Source organism: Bos taurus, chromosome 13, assembly GCF_002263795.3.
Source record: "Bos taurus isolate L1 Dominette 01449 registration number 42190680 breed Hereford chromosome 13, ARS-UCD2.0, whole genome shotgun sequence".
Lineage (NCBI taxonomy): Eukaryota > Metazoa > Chordata > Mammalia > Artiodactyla > Bovidae > Bos > Bos taurus.
Window position 1 is genome coordinate 7,754,829 of NC_037340.1, and position 27,138 is coordinate 7,781,966.

Below are 27,138 nucleotides of genomic sequence, written 5' to 3' on the forward strand. Positions count from 1 at the left end.
GAGGAGGGAGGAGGGTTCGGGATGGGGAACACATGTATACCTGTGGCGGATTCATTTTGATATTTGGCAAAACTAATACAATTATGTAAAGTTTAAAAATAAAATAAAATTAGAGGAAAAAAAAAAAAAGAAATTGAGAATTGAATTATTGTACTTTTTATCAATAAATTCTGAATAGGCATATTCACATATAATTTTGCATATTTTTGTGTTTAAATATTGTATCTGTAGTATTTTTATCTTTTGCTTTTATAAAAAAATCTAATAAACAAGAATCACCTATCTAACCATCCTTATTCTGAGGGTCTATGTGCCTCACTGAGGATAGTTCTTATCTCTAGATTTCTAGCCCTCATCTATAACTTAAAGCTGAGAACTTATGTAATGTTTCCTAATAGGTATAAAGGTTACCCTGATGGATAGATGTCAAGCATATTATTTTTCTAACTGTTGTATTTAACATTTTGTAGCATGATAAAGAATAGTATTGAATAATAAGATGGAAATAGAGACAATAAGGAGAAGGCAATGGCAACCCACTCCAGTACTCTTGCCTGAAAAATCCCATGGATGGAGGAGCCTGGTAGGCTGCCATCTATGGGGTCCCACAGAGTTGAACACGACTGAAGTGACTTCACTTTTACTTTTCACTTTCATGCACTGGAGAAGGAAATGGCAACCCACTCCAGTGTTCTTGCCTGGAGAATCCCAGGACAGCGGAGCCTGGTGGGCTGCTGTCTATGGGGTTGCACAGAGTTGGACATGACTGAAGCGACTTAGCAGCAGCAGCAGCATCAGAGACAATAAAGATGAATACGTCTCTAGAAAATATAGGAATAAAACCACCATTCAGTTCAGTTCAGTTACTCAGTCGTGTCTGACTCTTTGTGACCCCATGAACCGCAGCACGCCAGGCCTCCCTGTCCATCACCAACTCCCTGAGTTCACTCAAACCCATATCCATCGAGTCGGTGATGCTATCCAACCATCTAATCCTCTGTCATCCCCTTCTCCTCCTGCCCTCAATCTTTCCCAGCATCAGGGTCTTTTCAAATGAGTCAGCTCTTCACATCAGGTGGCCAAAGTATTGGAGTTTCAGCTGCAACATCAGTCTTCCAATGCACACCCAGGACTGATCTCCTTTAGGATGGACTGCTTGGATCTCCTTGCAGTCCAGGGGACTCTTAAGAGTCTTCTCCAACACCACAGTTCAAAAGCATCAATTCTTCGGTGCTCAGCTTTCCTTATAGTCCAATTCTCACATCTGTACATGTCCACTGGAAAAACCAGAGCCTTGACTAGATGGACCTTTGTTGACCAAGTAATGTCTCTGCTTTTGAATATGCTATCTAGGTTGGTCATAACTTTCCTTCCAAGGAGTAAGCGTCTCTTAATTTCATGGCTGCAGTCACCATCTGCAGTGATTTTGGAGCTCAGAAAAATAAAGTCAGCCAGTTTTCCCATCTATTTGCCATGAAGTGATGGGACTGGATGCCATGATCTTAGTTTTCTGAATGTTGAACTTTGAACCAACTTTTTCTTTCTCCTCTTTCACTTTCATCAAGAGGCTCTTTAGTTCTTCACTTTCTGTCATAAGGGTGGTGTCATCTGCATATCTGAGGTTATTGGTATTTCTCCCGGCAATCTTGATTCCAGCTTGTGCTTTTTCCAGCCCAGCATTTCTCATGATGTACTCTGCATAGAAGTTAAATAAGCAGGGTGACAATATACAGCCTTGACATACTCCTTTTCCTATTTGGAACCAGTCTGTTGTTCCATGTCCAGTTCTAACTGTTGCTTCCTGACCTGCATACAGATTTCTCAAGAGGCAGGTCAGGTGGTCTGGTAGTCCCATCTCTTTCAGAATTTTCCACAGTTTATTGTGATCCACACAGCCAAAGGCTTTGGCACAGTCAATAAAGCAGAAATATGACCCAGCAATCCCACTCCTAGGCATATACCCTGCTGCTGCTGCTGCTAAGTCACTTCAGTCGTGTCCAACTCTGTGCAATCCCACAGACGGCAGCCCACCAGGCTCCTCTGTCCCTGGGATTCTCCAGGCAAGAATACTGGAGTGGGTTGCCATTTCCTTCTCCAATGCATGAAAGTGCAAAGTGAACGTGAAGTCGCTCAGTCGTGTCTGACTCTTAGCGATCCCATGGACTGTAGCCTACCAGGCTCCTCTGTCCATGGGATTCTCCAGGCAAGAATACTGGAGTGGGTTGCCATTTCCTTCTCTAAGGCACATACCCTGAGGAAACCAAAATTGAAAGAGACACATGTATCCCATTGTTCATTGCAGCACTATTTACAATAGCTAGAACATGGAAGCAACTTAGATGTCCATTGACAGATGAATGGATAAAGAAGTTGTGGTACTTATACACAATGGAATATTACTCAGCCATAAAAAGGATTGCATTTGAGTTAGTTCTAATGACGTGGATGAACCTAGAACCTATTATACAGAGTGAAGTGAGTCAGAAAGAGAAAGATAAATACCATATTCTAACACATATATACAGACTCTAGGAAAATGGTACTGAAGAGTTTATTCACAGGGAAACAATGGGGAAACAGACATAGAGAACAGACTTATGGACATGGGGAGAAGGGAGGGGAGGGTGAGATGTATGGAGAGAGTAACATGGAAACTTACATTACCATATGTAAAATAGATAGCCAATGGGAATGTGCTATATGGCTCAGGAAACTCAAACAGGGGCTCTGTGTCAACTAGAGGGGTGGGATGGGGAGGGAGATGTGATGAAGTTTCAAAAGGGAGGGGATATATGTATACCTATGGCTACTTGATGCTGTGGATTGATGGAAAACAGCAAAATTCTATAAAGCAGTTATCCTTCAATGAAAAATAAATAAAAATACAAAGATGAATATGTCTCTAGAAAATCAATGTGTTGGCAATTAATACCAAGATTTCAAAGTGAGATTGTTATATATAGCAACACACATATGTTATTATTAATTTGTGATTTAATATTTAAGTAAAAGCTTGGCCTTAGAAAAATGCCTATCAAAATATTTGACTGTAATATTGAGACTCCTAAATAATTTGTAATTGCTATTTCCAAAATGGTATGAATAAGAATATTTGATCTGGAAGAGTTTTTCTGCTGATCATGTAATTACTAATTATTTGATAACCCTTATTTGTCTTTTAGCTTCATATCAAAATCAGTGACAAATTAGTATAAATACAGTGATTTGGCAGTGTTGAATAAATTGTTTCCTCTTCTCTACCCAACAGAATTGTATTTAAAATACTTGGTAATCCAAATTCAGTGACTTGTTTTTGAGATTTGTTTAGTTTATTATCCAGTTGATTTGTATTGAAACTGATTGTTTAATCTATAACCTATACCCAGTTTTGTACAGTGTCTTTGAAATACAGGAATTGAGAACTTTTATTAGATTGAAAGGAAGACTTTTATCTTGTAGCTTATTTTCCTTCTACTTTGGATAATTTTATTCCATGAGAATTTATTAAAAAATAATTGCAGTCTTTGACACACTGAAGACAACATAATTACATAATGAATCTCCTTAATTATATCTCTTATAACTTACTTTTGCTTATATTTTTCATTGTTCAAAAGAAATGTACTAGTTAGAAGGGAGGTAAAACCTACAAATTTGCAGGTCAAAGGGTGGTGGAGAGCATATAAACAAGAATGGAAGGAGATGAAGCATAGAAGTGTTATAGTAATGTAAGTATCATACAGATTACATAGTTACAGAAAGAAATGGATCCTTTGTTCTTAAGGAGATCATGAAACAGAATCAGGTGTAAAGGTGATAGAAGTCCTCAAGTACCTGGACATTTTTTAGAACTCTCTTTAATGAAATAAAGATATTATACCTAGTAAATTTTTATTGTTCTTAAAGAACTGTAGACACACGTAAAACATGGAGTAACAAGAGGGCTTAGTATTCCACATCAAAGATCCCTGAACTTTCGGCTGTGGACCAGTACCTCCTGTCAGATCAGCAGCAGCATTAGATGAGAAATATTAATAAAGTGTGCAATAAGTGGAATTCACTTGAAGTATTTTGAAACCATCTTCCCTACTCCCAGTCCGTGGAAAAATTTTCTTTCATTAGATTGGTCCCTGGTGTCAGAAAGTTTGTGGAGTGCTATTCTACATAATTCCAAATTAGAGGGAAGAATTTCTTCAAGAGGTAGAAATTATAGAGAATATAGAGAGAGGAAATGCTGTTACTAGTTAGATGTATACTCTGGACTTGAAAAAAAATGGTAGACTTTAAAAAAACTCAGGCAAAAGGTAGATGTGATCAAATATCTGAAATAGGAATCCAGATTGGAACAAGAATTAACAAGAATTTAAATCATGGCATTATTTCCTTTGCTAACGCCCATAGGAGGCATTGTTAAGTGACTTTAGTACATTTTTTGCTGCTTTGTCTGGAAAAGATGCCTCTGGAAACCTTCTGAAGATGACACTCAGGTAGTTACTGCAGTTTGGTGTTGCACGAAATGGAGCCTATGTGACATGACAGTCAGGCTAGGAGAAAAATAGCTAAAAATAGTATGGATTCAAGAGTGTTATAAATCTGTCTCTGATCTGTAAATACATTAATCAAAATCCTTGGGTGTAACATTAAATTGATACGAAATCTTCTAATTCTTGCATTATTCAGCCCACATTTTCCTGTTTTATCCATTAGGATAACTCGACAGATGTTATGTCATATCCTCCTAAAATCTAAATCACAGTGTCTGGAGAAGTAATTAGGTCTGTTTGCTTAGTTGTGCTCATTCATTCAGTCGTGTCTGATTCTTTGCAACCCCATGGACTGTAGCTTGCCAGGCACCTCTGTCCATGGGGATTCTCCAGGCAAGAATACTGGAGTGAGTTGCCATACCCTCCTCCAGGGCATCTTCCCAACCTAGGGATCGAACCCAAGTCTCCTACATTGCAGACGGATTCTTTACTGCCTAAGCCACCAGGGAAGCCCTTGGTAAACAACCCTGAAAAGTAATCTGGCTGGTCTAGAATACTGGTTCTCCACTAGGAGAAATTTTGTTCCCCAGGGAACATTTGGAAAGGTCTTGTGGATGGTGGGAGGGGTTTAGAGCACTGGTTCTTGACTGAGAGCTTATTAAAAATACAAGTTACTGTGCTTCACTTCCTAAGGAAACAGGAAATCTAGAGCTGATGTTCAGTTTGTCTTTCAGCCAGATCTTTGGGTGATTCTGATGTTCCTTAAAGTTTGAAGACAAATTGTGAGCCCATTTTGGCATGTTTGATCAAAAAACAAATGTTTATTGAGCATCTAGCTTGGACCAGGTACCTTTCTCAATGCTCAAAAAACAGCCTTTTCACAATCAGTTGTCTTCGCTGTTACCTAATGGAGTTTGTTTATCCTTGTGGTTCTCTAATTGTCTAGCATGCTGTTTAACATGTTTGTTGAATAGTGTTCAGCTGCATTGGCAGCTGAACTTCCTCGTCATCTTAGGCATTCTTATAAGACTTCTTTTATTGATTTTAATCAATGACTTGATTGAAGATGTAATTGTCATATTTTTCCATTTTTTTGGTTCACAAACATGATAGGGATTGGATGTTACAGGCAGACAATTCCTTATTCTTAATAGAGAACTATGACGTGGCCATAGTTGTAAGTTCCTAAATAACCATTATGTTCACTTTACCAAGCAATTTTTACTTTCAAGTCAGAGTTCAAAACTTTCTTATTAATGGAGTGGATTGCATGGCAGGAACAGATTTTCAATACTCATTGAATTAAATGTATTTCCCAAGGAACTTTGGGAGGCTGGTGGTGGTGGAAGAAAGCAGAGAATATAAGAGAAAATGGGCAAAATGCTGAATTATTTTGTACTTGGTGAATATCAAGTGTATCAATATACCTGCAAAGGAAAGTGACATGCAAACACAAGGACATTTTGTTGTGCAAGTAGGCACTGTCTCCATCCTGACCACACAGCAGAGGAAAAAAAAAGCATGGTGAGTTTTGGCCAGAATGGAGGTTATCACTTCTCTTTACGTCCAGTTGGCTAGAATTCAGTCTCATACCCACCTGACTTCGAAGGAGGCTGGGGAACGTAGTCTGTTTTGTGCACAGGAAAAATAGAATATATATTTGGATGATTAGCTAACAGTTTTATGTTTTTTCATGGTTTCCTACTGTTACCAAGATTTCACTCTTCAATAGTTCTGATAATTATAAGTTTACTGTACTTTGAAACAAAAGAAAAATGGTGACCTTGCCTCTCTTCACAGTTTCTGTACATTTCACTATTTAAAAATAAAGTTCAATCTGAGGGAAGAAAAGTACCAGATTTGAATAAGCTAAATGATGCACACTTGCATCTTGCCATGTGTCTTCAGAATCACGGAACACATTTTTCATATTCAGTCCTCATTATTAACTTGTAAAACTCTCAGATAATAAATAGTCATCCTTCACAACAACGGCTCCACAGACAGGAAGGATAAGTCAAGCTGGGATTTGCAGACAGGGAGTAAGTACTAAAGTAAGTTGGTCTGGAGGCAGTACCAGGAAGCTAGCAACTGGGGTAGTGTCAAGGGTTGAATTCAGATATGGTGGGGAGGGAAGAAACCAATATGGGCACCCAAAGAGAGAGAAGGTTGGAATCTGTCTTCCTAATTCATAGGGACTTTCGGTACACTTATTGTTGGCCAGGGTCAAATCCATGGTGTGGACAGTCTGCAGAGAAGATGGCACGTCCCCTGGCTGGAAGCAGGATTAGAGGGATGGAGTTCATGCTGGGGAGAACTCCACACTAATTCAGCATTAGCAGATTGTTCTGGTGGCTTTTGAACTTGAACTGACTATGTTGCAAAATTGGTAATATCAGTGGAAATAAAATATAAGCTTATTCACATCCAGGTTTGATTTGTTTTGTATTTACTGTGCTCATTGAAATTTGAATGTGATTAAGTTTACAGTTGTACAAAATGCAATTAAAATCATAGCCTGTGCCCAGGAAGGCTAGTAAGAGTGAAACACAGTGAAAGGAAAATAAATCTTAAATTTGTTGCTGCTTGTGGTCTATGAAAGGTAAAATGTTTCATAGATGGCTGGCTGACTGGTGACCCTGTGCAACTATAGGAACACCTTAGTGTTCTGAGAACATCGAGTATGGTGCACCTTGTAAGGAAAGGGAAATGCTTGTGATGACAAGGCAGGTCAAGATTTTAAAAGGTTTTGGAACTACAAGCATAGTACTTGTCTTTACAATACTACAATAAACCTTCTTAGGGTTTATTGATATTATGGAATGTACCTTATATCTATACCAATTATGCATGATTTTATGAGATAAGGAATTACACAGCAGATAAGGTAAACATGTATAAATTATGGACTCCTATATAGCTCTTGTATTACAGGAAAAACAACAAAGCAGGGTAGAGAGCAGTTAGCCAGAGTCAGAACCGGGCTCAAATCCTGACTTTCAGTTACAGCATGATGTCCTTGGAAAAGATATCTAATCTTTGTAAAGCTGTGTTCTCATTTGTAAAGTAGAGGTAATAACCATATACAAAGGCTCTGGAAATCAAGTGTTTGTTTTTTTTGTTCTGTTTCTGGGTAACTCACTTGGTAGCAAAACCTGATGCAGACTCAAGAGAAGTTACATTCTTTCATTATCTCCTTTGGTGTGCATCTTTGTACATTTTTAAGCAGAAATTATTTATATGTTTGATTAATGTATGCTGTCTCAGGGGCTTCCCTAGTTGCTCAGTGGTAAAGAATCCTCCTGCCAAGCAGGAGACTCAAAGACTCAAGTTTGATCCCTGGGTCAGGAAGATCCCCTGGAGAAGGAAATGACAACTGACTCCAGTATTCTTGCCCAGGAAATCCCATGGACAGAGGAGCCTAGCAGGCTTATGATGTCCATGTCATCACCAAGAGTTGAACGTGTCTTAGCAAATAAACAGCAGCAACAACAAGATGCTGTCTCAGACCCCACTCAGGGTGGATGCTGTGTAACTTCTGTTTATTATTTTAGATTCACTCTCTACCTTTTTTTTTTATCCAGCTATGTGCCTGGGAGTCTGACTTTCTGTAGTCTATATGTATGGTTCCTTTGAGATAGATTTACCCATTGAATTTGGCAGGTGGAAGTCACTGGAAAGAGATTGGAGAAAGGAAACAGAGTTGAGGGTAGGTTCTATTATTTTGCCCAGAACCCTCTTTGAGGGGTCACCACAGTGTGTCTCTAGATGAGAGGTCTGACCACCAGATAGGTTACCCATTCTCCACAAGCCATGTGTGTGTGTGCGTGCGTGCGTGTGCTCAGTCGTGTCCAACTCTTTGCAGCCCCGTGGACTGTAGCCTACTAGGCTTCTCTGTCCATGGGGTTTTCCAGGCAAGAGTACTGGAGGGGGTTGCTCTTTCGTTGTCCATCCCACAAGCCTCACTCTCTAGCTTTCTGAAACTGTCCCCTTCTCACTGTCTGTCTGGCATAGGCATGGTGCCAGTGACTGTGATACTAGCCCCAGTTAGCCAGCTGTGCCTTGTGGGTTCCCTACACCTTGCCCACATCATGGTAAACAGTGTCTTTATTAAATCTTCCTCAAGTTATCCTAATTTGAGCATAGCACCTCGTTCCTGCTGGGATCTTTAAAAATGCTTCAGTTCAGTTCAGTCAGTCAGTTGTGTCCGACTCTTTGCGACCCCATGAATCGCAGCACGCCAGGCCTCCCTGTCCATCACCAACTCCGGGAGTTCACTCAGACTCACGTCCATCGAGTCGGTGATGCCATCCAGCCATCTCATCCTCTGTCATCCCCATCTCCTCCTGTCCCCAATCCCTCCCAGCATCAGAGTCTTTTCCAGTGAGTCAACTCTTCGCATGAGGTGGCCAAAGTACTGGAGTTTCAGCTTCAGCATCATTCCTTCCAAAGAAATCCCAGGACTGATCTCCTTCAGAATGGACTGGTTGGATCTCCTTGCAGTCCAAGGGACTCTCAAGATCTTCTCCAACACCACAGTTTGAAAGCATTAATTCTTCAGCGCTCAGCCTTCTTCACAGTCCAACTCTCACATCCATACATGACCACAGGAAAAACCATAGCCTTGACTAGACGGACCTTTGTTTAATGCCGTTTAATTACTTAAACTTTCTAAACACACACACACATACACATTTTAAATTCCAAAACGTATCTGACCCCAAGGGTTTTGAATAAAGGATTGTGGGTCTGTATTCTAACAATGTCTAGGATAGGAATTTTACCATATTTTATAAATTTTTACTCTGTTCAGAAGATCCTATTTTTGTCCAGTTAAGCACAAAGCACTTTAGTGATCTATAGATAATGCTGCCAACACCTCATTACTGAAAATAAAAAATCTGTCATTCAGCTACGAGTTTAAATGAATCCTTCAAGATAGGTATAATATTTGGAGAAACAGTTTCACAATTGTAATAAATTTGCCTTTGTTACTTTCCTCAATTCCATTTGATTTAAGAAGTAATCAAATGGAATTGAGAAAAGTATCAAAGCATCATAGGAGGACTTAAGGGGTGTCTAGCTGGTAGGAATAATGCAACTTTACCTAAATTACTTCACCTTTTCTCAGTGTTTCAGCAAGAATAAATTAAATTCTCCACTTTTAGATTTTTGCCAGTGTATAGCAATATAGTTTATAGGTAGAGGAAAGAACAAAATGTAGAGTTTAGGGGTGCTAGCTTTGGGTCTCACGTCTTTTATGCAGCCCTACTCACTTTGAGCTTGTAACTTGATTTCTATAGCCCTTGTCTTTAAAATGGGGTTAAAATACACTTGGGGTTAAACGGAGTTTTAGCCCCATTTTAAAATGTTTCTTTTTTCTTTAAAATGGGATTAAAATTCAGAAAACTAAGATCATGGCAACCGGTCCCATCACTTCATGGCAAATAGATGGGGAAACAATGGAAACAGTGATAGACTTTATTTTTTGGGGCTCCAGAATCACTGCTGATGTTGACTGCAGCCATGAAATTAAAAGATGCTTGCTCCTTGCAAGAAAAACTATGACCAACCTAGACAGCATTAAAAAGCAGAGATGTTGCTTTGCCTACAAAGGTCCATATTGTCAAAGCTAGGGTATTTGCAGTAGTCATGTATGGATGTGAGAGTTGGACCATAAGGAAAGCTGAGTGCTGAAGAACTGATGCTTTTGAACTGTGTTGGAGAAGACTCTTGAGAGTCCCTTGGACTGCAAGGAGATCCAACCAGTCCATCCTAAGGAAATCAGTCCTGAATATTCATTGGAAGGACTGATACTGAAACTCCAATACTTTGTTTACCTGATTCGAAGAACTGACTCATTGGAAAGGACCCTGATGCTGGGAAAAATTGAAGGTGGGAGGAGAAGGGGACGGCAGAGGATGAGATGGTTGGATAGCATCACTGACTTGACAGACGTGAGTTTGAGCAAGTTCTGGGAGTTGGTGATGGACAGGGAGGCCTGGCGTGCTGCAGTCCATTGGGTCACAAAGTGGCAGACACGACTGAGTGACTGATGGATTAAAAAAAATTTTATATTAATCACCTAGTATGGAGCTGGGCTCCTTATAAGAGCTTGAGTGTTTCTCAAACCTGAATCACTTTATCAGCAGAGCCGTTCAATAGTGGATGGTGTGTCCTGGGATTGATCAGTGACTGCTGCCCCTGCTGTTGTGGCATTTGGACTCCTCATGGACTGAGGTGAAATTTCAGGCTCTTCCTGTGAAAATCATGACTCGTTTGGGACTGTTCCTTGCCATAAATCACTACAACAGAATGAATGTGAAGTGTATGTGAATTTTCACTGAAGAAGGTAAATGGAACGTTTTTTTATTTGTTTATAACTACATATTTATTTTTTGCTCTCACTAATTCCCAAGTATTATATATAAGTAAGTAAATAAGTGAAGTTGCTCAGTCGTGTCCGACTCTTTGCGACCCCATGGACTGTAGCCTATCAGGCTTCTCCGTCCATGGGATTCTCCAGGCAAGAATACTGGAGTGGGTTGCCATTTCCTTCTCCAGGGGATCTTCCCGACCCAGGGATCGAACCCTGGTCTCCCACATTGGAGGCAGATGCTTTAACCTCTGAGCCACCAGGGAAGATAGTATTATATATATATAGCACTTTAATATTCAATATAGTGTCATTAAACGTGAATCATCGTTTTTTAGTCCTTAAGAACATACCATACACACGTGATATTTTTATATATTAGCCTCACTTGAGAAAGCATCAGTCTTTTCTAATGAAATTCTCTAATCATTTTAAGTGAACAGTAAAATGAGCATAAAGAGTTCCATGTTACAAAGCTGTGTAGTTGCTAGAGTTGGGCCAAATTGTTGACTGAGGCTTTAGCGACTAAAGAAAAACAAGCCAAGTACCTGATTCCTAAGGATTCATAGTTGTTTCCTGGTATCAAGACCTGAGAATAATTTCTTCTGGGGGCTTCATAAAGTGGCATGCTGCATCAAAAATTTTCAGAAGCAGTTCTGAGTAGAAAAACAGAGCCTTCAGAAATAAACACCGGCATAGGAAGCAGCTTTGTTGAACCAAATAGTCCTGTGGAAGTTGGTTTATCTTATTCGGGCTATAACGTTCATAGTGATAATGGAATAAGAAATAATTGTCCTTTAGTTTTTTATTATAAAAATTAGTGATCAACTCTCTCTTTGGGTTGGGAAATCTCAAGAACAACATAGCATAACATTTTCTGTGACAGCCAAAATAAAATACTGTGTTTAAAGTTACTTGAGATCCATGATTATGATTATTTAGATAAAATGTTTAGTTCTAAATTAAATTAAAAGTTTTCTTTATGATTTTTTTTAGTTATTCTTCTCAAATTAATATTCCATCTGAGAATGGTGAAAGGAGAAGATTAAAAGAAGTCATGCATAAAATCATGTACAGTTAATGGGAATGTGATTATCATTTGGTTCAGACAATTTTATTGTGCCTCCTACTAATTGCTATTTTGTGCACCCACAGGCCTTGCTTATCTTAAGATGGTTTCAGCTTTCAGTTCAGTTCAGTTCAGTTCAGTTGCTCAATCGTGTCTGACTCTCTGCGACCCCATGAATCGCAGCACGCCAGGCCTTCCTGTCTATCACCATCTCCCGGAGTTCACTCAAACTCACGTCCATCGAGTCGGTGATGCCATCCAGCCATCTCATCCACTGTTGTCCTCTTCTCCTCCTGCTCCCAATCCCTCCCAGCATCAGAGTCTTTTCCAATGAGTCAGCTCTTCGCATAAGGTGGCCAAAGTACTGGAGTTTCAGCTTTAGCATCATTCCTTCCAAAGAACACCCAGGGCTGGTCTCCTTCAGAATGGACTGGTTGGATCTCCTTGGAGTCCAATGGACTCTCAAGAGTCTTCTCCAACACCACAGTTCAAAAGCATCAATTCTTTGGTGCTCAGCTTTCTTCACAGTCCAACTCTCACATCCATACATGACCATTGGAAAACCCATAGCCTTGACTAGACGGACCTTTGTTTAGGGGAAATGTAAAAAAATAAGTTAACATATACATATATTATTTAAAATAGACCAAAGTTAAGGCCTAAGTATTATTTAGTAATTGAAGTATGTGAGTGGGCTGAATTTAAAACCATACTTGTTAAGTCATTGTTACTTTTAGGAAGAATGTTGCACGGTTTGGGAAATGTGCCCTCAACGTTCATGGCCCTCTTAGTTGTAGTTGTAGGTATCTAGCATGGTGACTGTGAGCTTTGCGCTCTGGCTCAAAGTTATATTAAAAAAGCCCAAACCAAAACAAGAGACCACCTGCTCTCCTCCCTTTCTTTCACTGTCAACTCTGCTTCAGTTTTTCTCTGCTTGTGTTAAATTCTCCAGAGCTTTCAGGTAGTTAGTGGTTTCTTATGTTTTGTCCAGAGCTGCTAGTTGTTATCTGTTGAACATAGCAAAATCAGGCATGATCATGTGGCTTCCTAAACTCTTAAAAGCTTTTAAAATTAAGACATTTAATTTTTAATCTGCATTTAATTTATGATGGTCTTAACTGTGAAAGAGTGAAAAAGTGGCTTTTTAAAAGTGAAAAAGCTGGCTTAAAACTCAGCATTCCAAAAACAAAGATCATGGTATCTGGTCCTATCACTTCATGGCAAATAGGTGGGGAAACAATGGAAACAGTAACAGACTTTATTTTCTTAGGCTCCAAAATCACTGCAGATGGTGACTGCAGCCATGAAATTAAAAGATGCTTGCTCCTTGCATGAAAAGCTATGACCAACCTAGACAGCATATTGGAAAGCAGAGACATTACTTTACCAACAAAGGTCCATATTGTCAAAGCTATGGTTTTTCCAGTTGTCATGTGTGGATGTGAGAGTTGGACCATAAGGAAAGCTGAGTGCTGAGGAATTGATGCTTTTGAACTGTGGTGTTGGAGAAGACTCTTGAGAGTCGCTTGGACAGCAAGGAGTTCAAACCAGTCAATCCTAAAGGAAATCAGTCCTGAATATTCATTGGAAGGACTGATGCTGAAACTGAAACTCCAATACTTTGTTCGCCTGATGAGAAGACCTGCCTCCTTGGAAAATACTCTGATGCTGGGAAAGATTAAAGGCAGGAGGAGAAGGGGACGACAGAGGACGAGATGGTTGGATGGCATCACCAACTGGATGGATGTGAATTTGAGCAAGCTCCAGGAATTGGTGATGGACAGGGAAGCCTGGCACAGGGAAGCCTGCAGTCCATGGGGTCGCAAAGAATTGGGCACAGCTGAGTGACTGTACTGGACTGAATCTTAACTGTTTTCTACCTGAGAAGTTATGTAGCAGTGTTCTGATAATCATTCAGATTCTTTTAGATGCTATAGACATTGTTGCTTTAGGGTATGTTTCGTTTTAACTGTCTCATAAAAATACTTATTTTTTGTCCTTTGATGGGAGTAAAATTTTGTGGGGAGGTCACACATTTGTTTTTGGTTATGGTTAGGTTCCAAGAAGCTTTCTTTGGAAACAATCGTCTAAATACATGACAAAACAAACTAAGTTTAGAAAATCTATCAGAAGACACAACCTAGAGTTAGACATGACTGAGCAACTTCACTTTGAATTAGAGAATCTCTGCTATGTAAATTAACTTTTTTCAGCTTCAGTTTCCTCACTTGTAAAACAGGCTAATAACCCCAACCTTTCAGTGCTGTTTTGAAATTGTGTGTGCTAAGGGGTTAGCACAGATACTTGGCAAACAATAAACATCCTGTACGGGGGGTATTATTGTTAGATGTTACTTCTTGACTCATTCCCAATTCTTAGACTGGAGGAACTAGATTTTTTTTTTTTTTTTTCTCTTTGATTCAACCTCTGGGTTTCTGAAGGAAGTTGAGAAGGGTTTTGAAGAATAGACTGGAGTTTTTCTTTGAATAATCAAATTAACTCTTTGTGATAATTGACAAATTGTCAACATTTGTTGGATCATCAAGAAAGCAAGGGAGTTCCAGAAAAACATCTACTTCTGCTTCATTGACTATACTAAAGCCATTGACTGTGTGGATTGCAACAAACTGTGGAAAATTCTTAAAGAGATGGGAATACCAGACTACTTTATGTGTCTCCCGAGAAGCCCGTTTGTGGGTCAAGAAACATCAGTTAGAATGGGACATCGAACAACTGACTGGTTCAGAATTGGAAAAGGAATACAACAAGGCTGTACATTATCACCCTGCTTATTTAACTTATATGCAGAATACGTCATGCGAAATTCAGGGCTGGATGAATCACAAACTGGAATCAGGATTGCCGGGAGAAATATCAATAACCTCAGATATGCAGATGATACTCTAATGCCCCAAAGTGAAGAGGAACTAAAGAGACGCATGATGAAAGCAAAAGAAGAGAGTGAAAAATCTGGCTTGAAACTCAGCAATAAAAAAAAAACAACTAAGATCATGGCATCTGATCTGAGATAGTGGAGGACAGAGGAGCCTGGCATGCTATAGTTCATGTGGTTGCAGAGTTGGACATGCCTTAGCAACTTAAAAACAACAACAACAACAAATAATAGACAAAAAAATTAAATTCAGCTTTTAGAATTAACCACAAGAAAGAAGTAAGAAGGCCAAGTGATATTATCTTAAGCGCTCAGATATTCATATGGATTTTGCTTGCTCATATAAGGAATAGGTTGGAGTATATCAGTAGTATTGTTGTTTCGTTGCTAAGTTGTGTCTGACTCTTTTGCAACCCCATGGATTGTAACCCATCGGGCTCCTCTGTCCACAGGATATCCTAGGCAAGAATACCAGAGTGGCTTGCCATTTCTTCCTTTAGGGTGTCTTCCTAACCCAGGGTTTGAACCTACATCTGCTGCATTGGCAGGCAGATTTTTATCACTGTTTGCATGTGTGCTAAGTTGCTTCAGTCGTGTCAGACTCTTTGCGACCCTGTGGACTATAGCCCACGAGGGTCCTCTGTCCATGGGACTCTCCAGGCAAGAATACTAGAATGAGTTGCCCTGCTGTCCTCCAGGGGATCTTCCCACCTCAGAGATCGAACCTGCATCTCTTATGTCTCCTGCTTGGCAGGCGGGGGTTCTTTGCCATTGCCACCATCTGGGAAGCCCTCTTTACCACTGAGCCACCATCAATAATATGTGCAGTCTTAAAAAATTCCATGGACCCAAATCATCATTCCTCCATGCTAAGTTGCTTCAGTCTTCTCCAACTCTGTGCGATCCCATGGACTGAAGCCCACCAGGCTCCTCTATCCATAGGATTCTCCAGGCAAGAAGGCTGGAGTGGTTTGCCATTTCCTACTCCAGGGGATCTTACCGACCCAGGAATCGAGCCTGAGTCTGCTGTGTATCGTGCATTTGCAGTGGTGTTCTTTACCACTAGAGCCACCAGGGAAGGCCATGGACCCGAATACCTCTCAGACTTGTCTTCAAGAGATTTATTGATTACTGTGTGTCAGGTGCTACCTAGACATGGTGTGAGAGGGAAAGATGAAGAAGTCAGGGTCCCCTTCTCCCTTTGTCATGGCATTGAATGGTAGCTCTAGGAAAGCCCTGCTGGGGAGAAAGACTGTGCTGTAAGGGAGCAGTGGTTCCAGATTGTTGCTATTGTGACTGTATTAGTCAGGGTGCTCAAGAGAGAGAGAGAGAGAGAGAGGGATGATCACGTGCACTCTCTCTCGTCTTTTTCTCTCATCTGTGTAAAATATAGTATAAAATAAAATAAATCTCTCATGTATATATGTGTGTGTGTGTATGTATGATACTGAGAGAGAGAGAGAAGGAGATTTGTCTCACGTGACTGACGGCTCAAGAAGTACAGTGTCTTTGGGGTGGACCAGCGTGCTGGGGCTCGGCCTAGGGCAGTGCTGCAGTTGTAGTTTAAGGGCGATTGGCCTCTTATTCCAGGGAGGTAAGATTTGATTTTTTCCTATTAAGACCTTGTATTGGTTGGATGATGCCTACCCATGCTTATGGAGAGTAATCTGCTTTACTGAAGTCTACTGATTTAAATGTTAAGCTTATCTTAAAAATATCTTTATAGAAACATCTAGGTTAATATTAGGTCAAATACCTGGGGTACATGACCTAGCCCAGTTGACACATAAAACTGACCATCACAAGGACCTGTTCTTGGGGTTCATATGGGGCTTCAGACTCAGCCATATATGGGGCCTTAAGCTTTCATCACTTACTACCTCTCTCCTGACTCTGTTCATGATTGTGTCTCCAGTTTACTTTGGCTGCTGGTATTGATCTTGGGTGACCGCAGCCTGCAGTAGCTTGAAGCGGGACTTTGCTTTCTGGCCAGAGATTGAGGTTGGGCTGTGACAGTGAGAATGCTAGACCATGAGGGACCAGTGGCCAGTGACAGGGCCCTTGCCCATCAGATCCGCAGAAATGAATGTCCACATAGAGATGGAAAGATATGAAACAAGTAAAGTATTTATTAGGAGGAAAAAAGTATATGTGGATAGACACATGGGTGGGCTTGGAGAGAGTCACACACTCATAGTAGTTTAAGTCACTTTTTTTTTTTTTTTTGAGATTGATTAGGGATTTTAATAGCTAAAAAGATACATGGATGAAAGATATTTGCCAAACTTCATTTTGTCCCAAGACTGTTTTACAGATTATGTATAAATCCTTACAATAACCCTATGAGATGTGGAAATGTGGCTGAGGCTACATTTCGAGGGCATTCGAGGTTAAACATATGGTAAATGGAGGAGCCTTGATGTGAATCTGAGTTTGTCTGTTTCTAGACACTGGAGTAACTGTGTTATATTACCAAAAGTTAAGGCTTAATTAAAAATTTGGAGAGCCAGAATGATGCTTCAGAAACCTATAAATCACTTTTTATTGGGCATTTCTTCTACATTTCCTTTGGCCAGTCATCTTGCTTTGCCTGGTTCTGAATCCGTATTTGGTATATCTCAGGGTTCTCCCCTGTGTGCCTGCTTATGGATCCTACTGAAGAGGCCTTTGGGTATCACTTCCTGTGAGGTGATGTCCCATCTCTTTTGATCTCCAGGAGACCTTCTGTGCACATGTGGTTGGGAGGGTCTCCTTGACCTGGAGGATGAGGGTCATGTGATCTTTTATCTCTTATCTGAACGAGGCTCAGCTTCTCCTCCCTCCTTCTGTTTTGGGATATCTGTCCGCAGGGGACAGACTCTGGCCACTCAGCCGTCTGTCCCCTGCCTCAGTGCTGTGAGCCCTTGTGCCCATCGAGCCACACTAGCCTTCATTTTGCCAGTATCACTGCCCTGTGCAGACCTCTGCTCGCCCCTCCTGTAGTCCTGTATGTTCCACCTCGATCCTGGACTGTTGCATTCTTCTGCTCACATGGCTTGGCCTATAGATTCCTTACCAGAAGCAGGACACTGATAACTCTTAGGTGGCCATTAGTGTCCTGAGAGTTAATCTCTTCCCCATAGATTTGTATATATCTAGAAGTTATTGGGCTTTCTAGGGTTTTTATTACAGATTTTAAATACTTCCAGTCTTTGCTAATAGTTTTCGCAGAGCATTGTATCTGAGTTGGCAGATCTCTTTTTTGCTTTGCTTAGAGCTCATTTACTGTAAGGCTACTCCTGCCCTCTTTGTTCTCCCATCAGTGTTTTGTGAGGAGGAGTAATTATTAAATATACTGCCATTCTTTTAATAATTGAATGTGTGTGGTATTTATGACCTGCAGACCAGCCCTTTTATTTTGCTCCGTTATGACTTTTATTCTCAGAGGTCTGTGGTTTTCAAATGCCACTGTTTGGAGTAGCTGTCTGCTGCATTGTTACCATGGTGCTTATATACTGTAAACGAGTCACTCTACCCGATATCCTATTCCAGCTTGCTGCTCAGCGCTTCAGATGGGATCTGATTTCCTGGGATTAAATTCCAGATGTTATTTTACAGCTTGCCATCTGCTTGTTTGAGGAAGTTTCTTTCAGGTCGTAGGTCAGATGTATGTTCACTAACATTTAAAAATCTTATTTATTAGGTCTCCACTTGTTAGTGTTTTTTCTATAATGGCAGGATAATTTGTTTCCCTCTTCAGAAGAATTGCAAGGTGGAAACAAATAATTCTAGCTGAAAAACTACATAGAATGATTTCATTGATTGTGTTTTAGTACCCTGGAATATTAGAGGGAAAAAAGCACATTTTTTTTCTGCTTTGAAAAGGGAAACTTAAATCAAGAGACTTTTTGCCTGCAAACATGACTACTTTTTAAAAGTATATCTGAGAAATAGTATGGGAACAATAAAATTTGATTCACCTGATAGACAGTATTGACATTTGTTCTTCATTTTCAACTATGATAGTTATATATTAACATGTATACTTTTTGAAAAAGTATATTCACTTCTTTTTAAGTGTAGTTAGCTTTTCAAATATGATTCCCACAGCCTCCTTTACATTGTAAAAAGTGATTACTGAAGCAATTTTACTTTGAGATAGATTTAGTACTTAAAATATTTGGATCAATGTTACCATTTTAGTCTTTAATAAAACCTTATTTATGTCAATCAAATCACGAGTATAGTTTTTTGCTAAGGTAGAAACTGAATTCAGAACAATTATAATAGACTATCAATCAATATTTTAAAATAAAGGCTTTTTAAACAACATTCTATGTGAGTATTGATTTCAGTTGTCTGTGTTAGTATTAAGAGCAAGTGGTCTGAAACTTAGGGATTAAAAAAATAGTTTTTAAGGTCATTGTTAGAAATTTAAACTGCTTTTGCTAAAAAACTAGGGTGATAAATAGAAAGTTCTCAGGGCCACCCACAAAAGCCTGTTCAAACCATGCTGTAGTTGAAAATAGTGTTGTAATGGTGGCTTTGACTTCTTAATTCAGTGAAACTACCCTAATTCCTGTGTCTGTGTGTGTGTGTGTGTGTGTGTGTGTGTGTGTGGTGTGTGTGTGTGGTGTGTGTGTGTGTGTGTGTTTCTCTGGCTCTTGAGCATGAGGTTTGGCTGGGAAGGGTAGGCAGTGCATGTATGTGGTTAGAGTAAAAGTGGGGAAAGTGCTTGCTGATCAGTTCATGTGGAATTTGGATACAGAAGTTTCATGGACTGGAGAGTTGCTAAGCATCAGAGAATGAACACAGGACAGCTGTAGTCTCTCGGGGCCTGGCAGCAGCAGGAATGATGTCCCTCTCCTTAGCAGAGAATCTCAGTGTTTCTGCAGGATCAGTGATGAAGCAGTGAAGTCTTGGTGATGCTGGCTGGTTATGCATTTAGGATCTTTGTCAACTGGGTGTTTGTAAGGATTTAGTGTTTGGCAGGATTTAGATGCCAACTTTACATTTTTTTAAGTTTTTCTGGCCCGTGGATTCAAATTTTTCCTTTGTTTTTAAACGTTAATTACAAGGAACAGACTCAGCGTTGCTGTTAATTCTTCCTAACTATAGGTTCAACATACTACAAATGTGTAGAAACTTTGGAATTTATTATAAGTGTGATGGGAAGCAACTGGAAATTTTTGATCAAAGTTGTATATTTAAAAAGATTTATGTTTTAAAAAGATCTTCCTGACTTTTATGCAATGAAAAATTGGACGTTGGAGACGAGGGCAGAAGCTGAGAAAACAGTTAGGAGGCTGTCTCCAGGCGAGATGGTGGAAGCCTGTTTTAGGTTGCTGCTCTTGCCTGTTCTGCTGTTCTTTTCTTTTAGTGTGTGTGTGATGGCAGGGCCTGGTGCCAGAGCCAGGCTGCCTGGGTTGGAGCCCTGATTCTGCCCCTTCGGAGCTGCATGATTTTAGGCATCAGTTATGTCATCAGTAAAATGAGCATTGTAGTAGCAGCCATGTCATAGGATTGTTGCGAGGTTTACATAAATTAATTCATGAAAAATGTTTAGGATAGTGTCTGGCACATTGTAAGTGTTCAGTAACTGTTCCTGATGATTCTCTTCTGATACTGTCACTGTGAAGTTTGTTACCTGTGACTGGCACGTGCATCATGAGCGTGTTAACCTTGGGACCGTGTTTACATGGGAGCAGTGGAATCTTGTGACCACATTGTTGACATTCTTACTGAGTCTTACAGCAGTCTCTGAATGGTACTTTATGAAACTCCTCTTGTATACATATACATTAGCTATTTGCAAGTACACACTTCCTACAGATGCATAGTTATACTGTCATACAAGATTAAAGAGTTGTCACATATTCAACATTATTTCATTTAAACAGTTTTGTTTTAGATTAAGTTCTCAGTGTTTTCAGTATATAATCTGCTCCATGTGGTCTATTATTTTATATATATATATATATTTTTTTTCAGATTGAATGTCTTCTATTTTTCACCAACTTTTGCCAATGTCACAGCTTATATTTCTGTCTCTTTCCCTCTCTTGTCTTTCTTTCTCTCTGTATACACACACACACACATGCACACAGGCACACATATATGCACACTCTTCACAAACAAATACACATAGATTTTTGGACCTTACAGTTGAGCTGCATTCTTGTCAGAAGGCCTAACAATCCTAGATTGAATGCAGCTGCCTCTCCCTTCCTTTGGGAGATCAGCATTACTCATCAGCTCAAATATTCTTGCTTTACCTCTTTGCTCACTGCTTTGGATATGCAGAACTTAAATATTTGCTCTTTTAATGCATTGGAATAAACTGGTTATTATGTTTTGAAAGTCAAATATGGATCAAAGTAGTTTTTAATGAAGATTTACTTTTTTTTTTTTAATGTGAGGAAAAAGCCCTCATACTGTTTCTGTGTGTAGTTGGCAATTGGAACTTGTGAAAAGGGCAGTCTAAACACAGGAACCACGTAGCTCCTGGGAGATTAACAAAGGTATCTAGCCATAAAGCCTGCATAAAGCCCCACTCCAGACGAATATTTCCAAATGGGAGAGGGATAAAATTTATATTATTAACAGCTGTCGATTTAACTTAGTAAAGCCTAAAATCACACTAGAAAATAGTTTAATTACAGTTCCAGTTCTTAAAATATGAAAAAGATGTTGATTATATGATGAAATGACAAATATTTTTCATACATGCACAAGCGCAGCAAAATTTCCAGAAAATCATTAATATGAACTTAAACATTTTTTATGGAAAATGAAGAGCCTTATTTTTTACCAGTAGTGGATTATTTAACATTATGTGTATTAACATTACACATAATGGATTAATATTAGGACCTTGATTAAGCTCATTTTCAGAGATACAGAACACCTTTTCCTAATTGTAAAATTGTTCTTAATTGGTTACAATACATAAGAATACCACATTTCTTTTCCTGCAGTTTAAAGCCTCACATTAAAATGAAGATTATGATAACTTACATAAGATTACTTATTTTGTCAGCTGTTCTACGTGTCGTTGTATTTTCTGTTTTGCAGATTGGAAAACAGAGGCACACAGTGGTTAAACTAGCTCAAGCTTATGTAGCTGTTAGGGAGGCCATGATGCAAAGCCCAAGCAGCAGGAATCTGAGTGCTTACTCTGAACCAATAAATCACATTGCCCCCATCATAATTAAGATAACTCATTTTTCTCCCTTAAAATGCCTTGAAAAATTATGAAGAGATACTTCATCCAGCTGCAGAGTAACAACGAGCTATGTTTATTTTTGGAAATGATAAGGAGTTGTTTTGCCCTATACATAGACTTCTACAAGTAGAGCAATTGCATAACACGGTCTATCTGTGTAGATTACACTTTTTTCATGATTCATTTAACTTCTTGCATTTGGTATCATTTCCTTTCAACCTGAAGCACATTTGATGCAGATTTACTGGGACATTCACACTCTATTTTGGTTTTGAAAGCTGCAGACCTCACTTAACAAGTGCACAAACAACATAGCCATTTGGAACTAGTCCATCCTTTATAGATTTAATTTTTCATTTTCTCTGGAAAGGACAGTAATGCAAAGGAAAAAACATATCTATGGGACTACTTCAGTTTTTATTATAACTAAAATACTGCTTGTGGATTGGCTGCAGATTGACCCACTGATACATGAAATTTCTAAACTGAGTGGCTTGCTTCAATGTGAAGAACCAATTTGTTTAGCATAACTGACTGTCCTAAGAATCCTTTGTACTAATTTGAAATGATTCATTTTCATATTCCTCCCACCTCATTTTTCTGTCTTTGAACAGGAAGCCCATGTATATTTTTTAAATCAAATCCAGACTGTTTTGATTTGTTTATGTTTGTGTCTTACAGTTTGAAAATCAAAGTGTAAAATGGACTGACCACTCCTTGGAGTGGTTCAAAATTGAAAAACAGTTTGATTTCATGTTTATCTTAGATTCAGTGAGAAATCAACTGGAGATTAGAACTCTTCCAATTCATGTAATTCTTGAGATGTCATGAACTTTATAATAAAAGAACTTTCATACTCTGCGTTTGAGATCTCATAGTAGTCATGCTTACTCTAGTAGTAGTGAAAGTTGCTCAGTCATGTCCGACTCTTTGCAACCTTGTATAGTCCATGAACTTCTCCAGGCCAGAATGCTGCAGTGGTAGCCTTTCCCTTCTCCAGGGGATCTTCCCAACCCAGGGATCGTACCCAGGTCTCCTGTATTGCAGGTGGATTCTTTACCAGCTGAGCCACAAGGGAAGCCCAAGAATACTGGAGTGGGTAGCCTATACCTTCTTCAGCAGATCTTCCCGACCCAGGAATCAAACTGGGGTCTCCTGCATTGCAGATAGATTCTTTACCAACTGAGCTCTCAGGGAAGCCCTGTTTACTCTAAGTTAATAATAATAATAATTGGCCTGCTAAGTCACTTCAGTCGTGTCTGACTCTGTGCGACCCCATAGACGGCAGCCCACCAGGCTCCCCCGTCCCGGGGATTCTCCAGGCAAGAACACTGGAGGGGGTTGCCATTTCCTTCTCCAATGCATGAAAGTGAAAAGTGAAAGTGAAGTTGCTCAGTTGTATCCAACTCTTAGCGACCCCATGGACTTCAGTCTACCAGGCTCCTCCATCCATAGGATTTTCCATCCATAGGCAAGAGTATTGGAGTGGGGTGCCATTGCCTTCTCCAAATAATTGGCCTACCACTGCCCAAAACACACAAAAATAGAATAAAAAGAAACATTTGTTTACTCAATGAAAATAATTCTTTGACATTTTGTTCAATATTATTTTTTTAATAAAAATGTGACATACAAGTGAGATTGAAGTCCCTGTTGTTACCTCTTTAGCCCCATAACTTTCTTCTCTCCAGAGGCTACTGCATTTATGAATTCAGTGTACATCTTTCTAGTTTATACTTTTGTTCATTGACTCTAGTTGGGAGTTGCTTATTTTTAAATGATTAAAAGAAGTCTGGAATCTTGCATCAATCATGATATTATTTGATATTTTTAAACCTTATTTAATAAACCTTATTTTTAACCTTTTTCCAATCAAAATGTCAGTCTTATTTTAAAACCTGTTTATTATTAACTCATTAATGATATCAGTTCATTAATTTTTTCCTTGTATCTTATTATTTATTGCCAAATTAATTTTTATTAAGAGTCTGTGAGTAGCAAATTCTCTTTCTTGTTATGACTGAAAGTTATTTTTATTTTACTCTTACTGTTTAATAACTTAGGTTTCTTAGTATAGATACTTGGGTATAGAATTTAGGTAGACAGTTTTCTTCAACAGTTGGAAGGTAGTATTTTATTGTCTTGTAGCATTTGTTGCTATTCATGAGAAATCAGCTGTCAGTCTAATTATTGCCTGTATAGCAGTCTCACTTTTTCTCTGTGATAATTTTAAAGGTTTTGTTTTTACCTTCAGTGTTAAGAAATTTTATTAAATGTGTCTAGGTTTGGATATATATGCAGGAACTCTGTGTATCTGTATATAAATATAATCTATTCTTAAAACTGAGGATTTGTTTTTTAAATTTTGGAGAACTAGCAGCCATATTTCTTTAAATATTGCCTCTGTGCATTTCTCTTCATGTACTGGGACATATGAAGTATTTTTTCATTCTTGTACCCTAAATCACTTACTTTCTCTTTCATTTTTTAATCTTTTTTTCTTTCTATATTGTGTGTGCATCATATTTCTCATTAGCTAAATCTAATTTATAGCTTGTCTCATTTTTTGACATTTTCCATTTCTAGTATTCTTATGTTCTGTATGAAATTCTCCCTTTCATGTTGTCCTATATTCTTTATTTATATACCCTTGTAAAAAGATGTGCTTATCTTAATACTCAGATTATCTCAGTTCCCTTTTTTTTTCTAGTATATAAATTTTCCATTCATGCAGTGGTTGACTTTCCATCCTTGTGTGGGTTCTAATTTTCTTTTTTTTAAACTCTGCTTACCGACAGTATAGGTTTGCCCGCCATTGAGTCCTACGTGTTGGGAGTTACAGAAGTATTCCTACAGGATAATTTTAAATTTTATTTTTCAGTGAACCTAGATATATCCCTGACTCTCAGCTAGCTTTTAAGCTTACTTTTCAGTTGAAGTCCCTATCTCATATATGTAATACAACTTTGGACTCCACACTTACATGTGTAGCACAGCCTGGGATTCTAATTTCCTGTAGATGACTGTTTTTCCACCCACAGCCCTGATCAACTTTCTGGCTGATTCCCTGCTACAGTGGAGCAAGTGTTTCTAAATCCAGTTTCAGAGAGGGCTTTCTGCTGGAAACATGTTACTATATTCCCATGTTGTACCTAGCACATCCTTCTATTCTCAAAATAGTTTTCCCTTTATATTGTTTTGTTGACTTCTGTTGAAAATGGTAGGAGTTAATATACTCATTTGTTCATTTAACAAATATTTTTCAAGTGTTTTCTTTTACTGGTTACTATCTTAAGCACAAGAGACACAATTGCTGCTTTAACACAGCAACATTCTGATAGTTGGGGTGAAAGAATCAATCATTATTGCTCAGTCATGTCTGACTCTTAGTGATTCCATGGACACAGCCCTCCAGGCTCCTGTGTCCATGGAGATTTTCCAGGCAAGAATACTGGAGTTGGTTTCCGTGTCTTCCTCCAGGGGATCTTCCCAGTGTAGCATATGTCATACTTTTTTTTTTTTACATACATGCAATGAAAATGATAAAGCAGAGTAATGGAGATACAGTGAGGTAGAGGGTAAGTAAGGGAGACAGAGGGCATTATTTTATATTTTGTAGTTAGTAAAAAACTGTCTAATAAAGTAGCATGTGGGCAGAGGTTCCCCCCTGAATGAAACTGTGATCCATGTGTATTTCTGGTGCAAGATCATTACAGGCAGTAGAACCAATAGAATACACTCAACCTGCCCTAAGAATGCAGAGAGTGGCGTGGTGGAGGTGAGAGTCTAGTAGGAAGGTTGGACAAATGGTAGAGGGGCCCGCTAATGCAAGCTCACCTTGACTCTGGGCAAGAGTGAAAGCCTTTGGAGGATTCTGAGTAGTAAAGTGAAATTATCTGTGTAATGATTTCAAGAAAGCATTGACTCACCTGATTTGTGGAAAAACTGAGTGTGGGGAGACAGGAGTGGAAGTATGAGCCCCAAAGATGCTAATATTTCAGGAGTCACACTAGAGATGAGGGTGGTTTGAACAGCATGGCCAAGGTGGATGTGGAGAGAAGAAAAGGAAGGAGTTGAAGAAGGTTCTGAGGTTTTTGACTTTTGCAGCTGGATAAGTAGAGTTGCTATTTAATGAACTAGAATAACCTGTAAAGGCATAAATATGACATGAAAACTAAGTACATAGTTTGGATACATGAAGCATGGCTTAATTATTAAATATACAAGATGCTGAGTAGAGAATTAAGCCTGATGATATCATTTTCAGAGTTCTTATCGTTTTGTGGTTTAGTTGCTAAGTTGTGTCCAACTCTTTGCAGCCCCATGGGCAGTAGCCTGCCAGCTCCTCTGTCCATGGGATTTCCCAGGCAAGAGTACTGGAGTAGGTTGCCAATTCCTTCTCCAATTCTACCTCTGATGATGAAATATAGAATTATAAAACATGGGGATGTCTTGCAAATTATTTTGTTTCACTTTACAGATAAAGGTACAGGAAGATGACTTCTCATATTATAGCCTCTTGATTTCAGAGTATGTATTTATGGTTGCAAAATAATGAGATTTAAAACAGACATATCAGAATTGTTAAGTCCTTAGTATTACAGTAATGCCCTGAAAGCTCATATTCTTATTCCAGTGTTCCTGTTCTACTAAGTCACTTTTGTGACTGTTATTTGAGAATCTTTTTCAGAACTGTATTATAAACCATATATAAAAAGCCTGCCATTATTTAAAATTGGTAGCTGTAATCAAAGAGTGGAAACAGTGGCTGACTTTTTTGTGGTGGGGACGCTCCAAAATCACCGTAGATAGTGGTTGCAGCCATGAAATTAAAAGACGCTTACTCCTTGGAAGGAAAGTTATGACCAACCTAGATAGCATATTCAAAAGCAGAGACATTACTTTGTCAACAAAGGTCCATCTAGTCAAGGCTATGGTTTTTCCAGTAGTCGTGTATGGATGTGAGAGTTGGACTATAAAGAAAGCTGAGCACCGAAGAATTGATACTTTTGAACTGTGGTGTTGAAGACTCTTGAGAGTCCCTTGGACGGCAAGGAGATCCAACCAGTCCATCCTAAAGGAGATCAGTCCTGGGTGTTCATTGGAAGGACT

The 27,138-nt window shown here is 39.1% G+C and overlaps 1 protein-coding gene and 1 long non-coding RNA gene across 4 annotated transcripts in view; both read left to right on the top strand.

The window, feature by feature from the left end:
- The window catches only part of MACROD2 (mono-ADP ribosylhydrolase 2), a 2,330,645-nt gene that overhangs the window by 202,236 nt on the left and 2,101,271 nt on the right, over positions 1-27,138 (top strand).
- Positions 2,763-27,138, top strand: part of LOC132346873 (uncharacterized) — a 31,045-nt gene continuing 6,669 nt past the window's right edge. Inside the window, exon 1 of the long non-coding RNA XR_009496831.1 lies at positions 2,763-25,604. This is a non-coding gene — a long non-coding RNA (uncharacterized lncRNA). The remainder of the gene's footprint in view (positions 25,605-27,138) is intronic.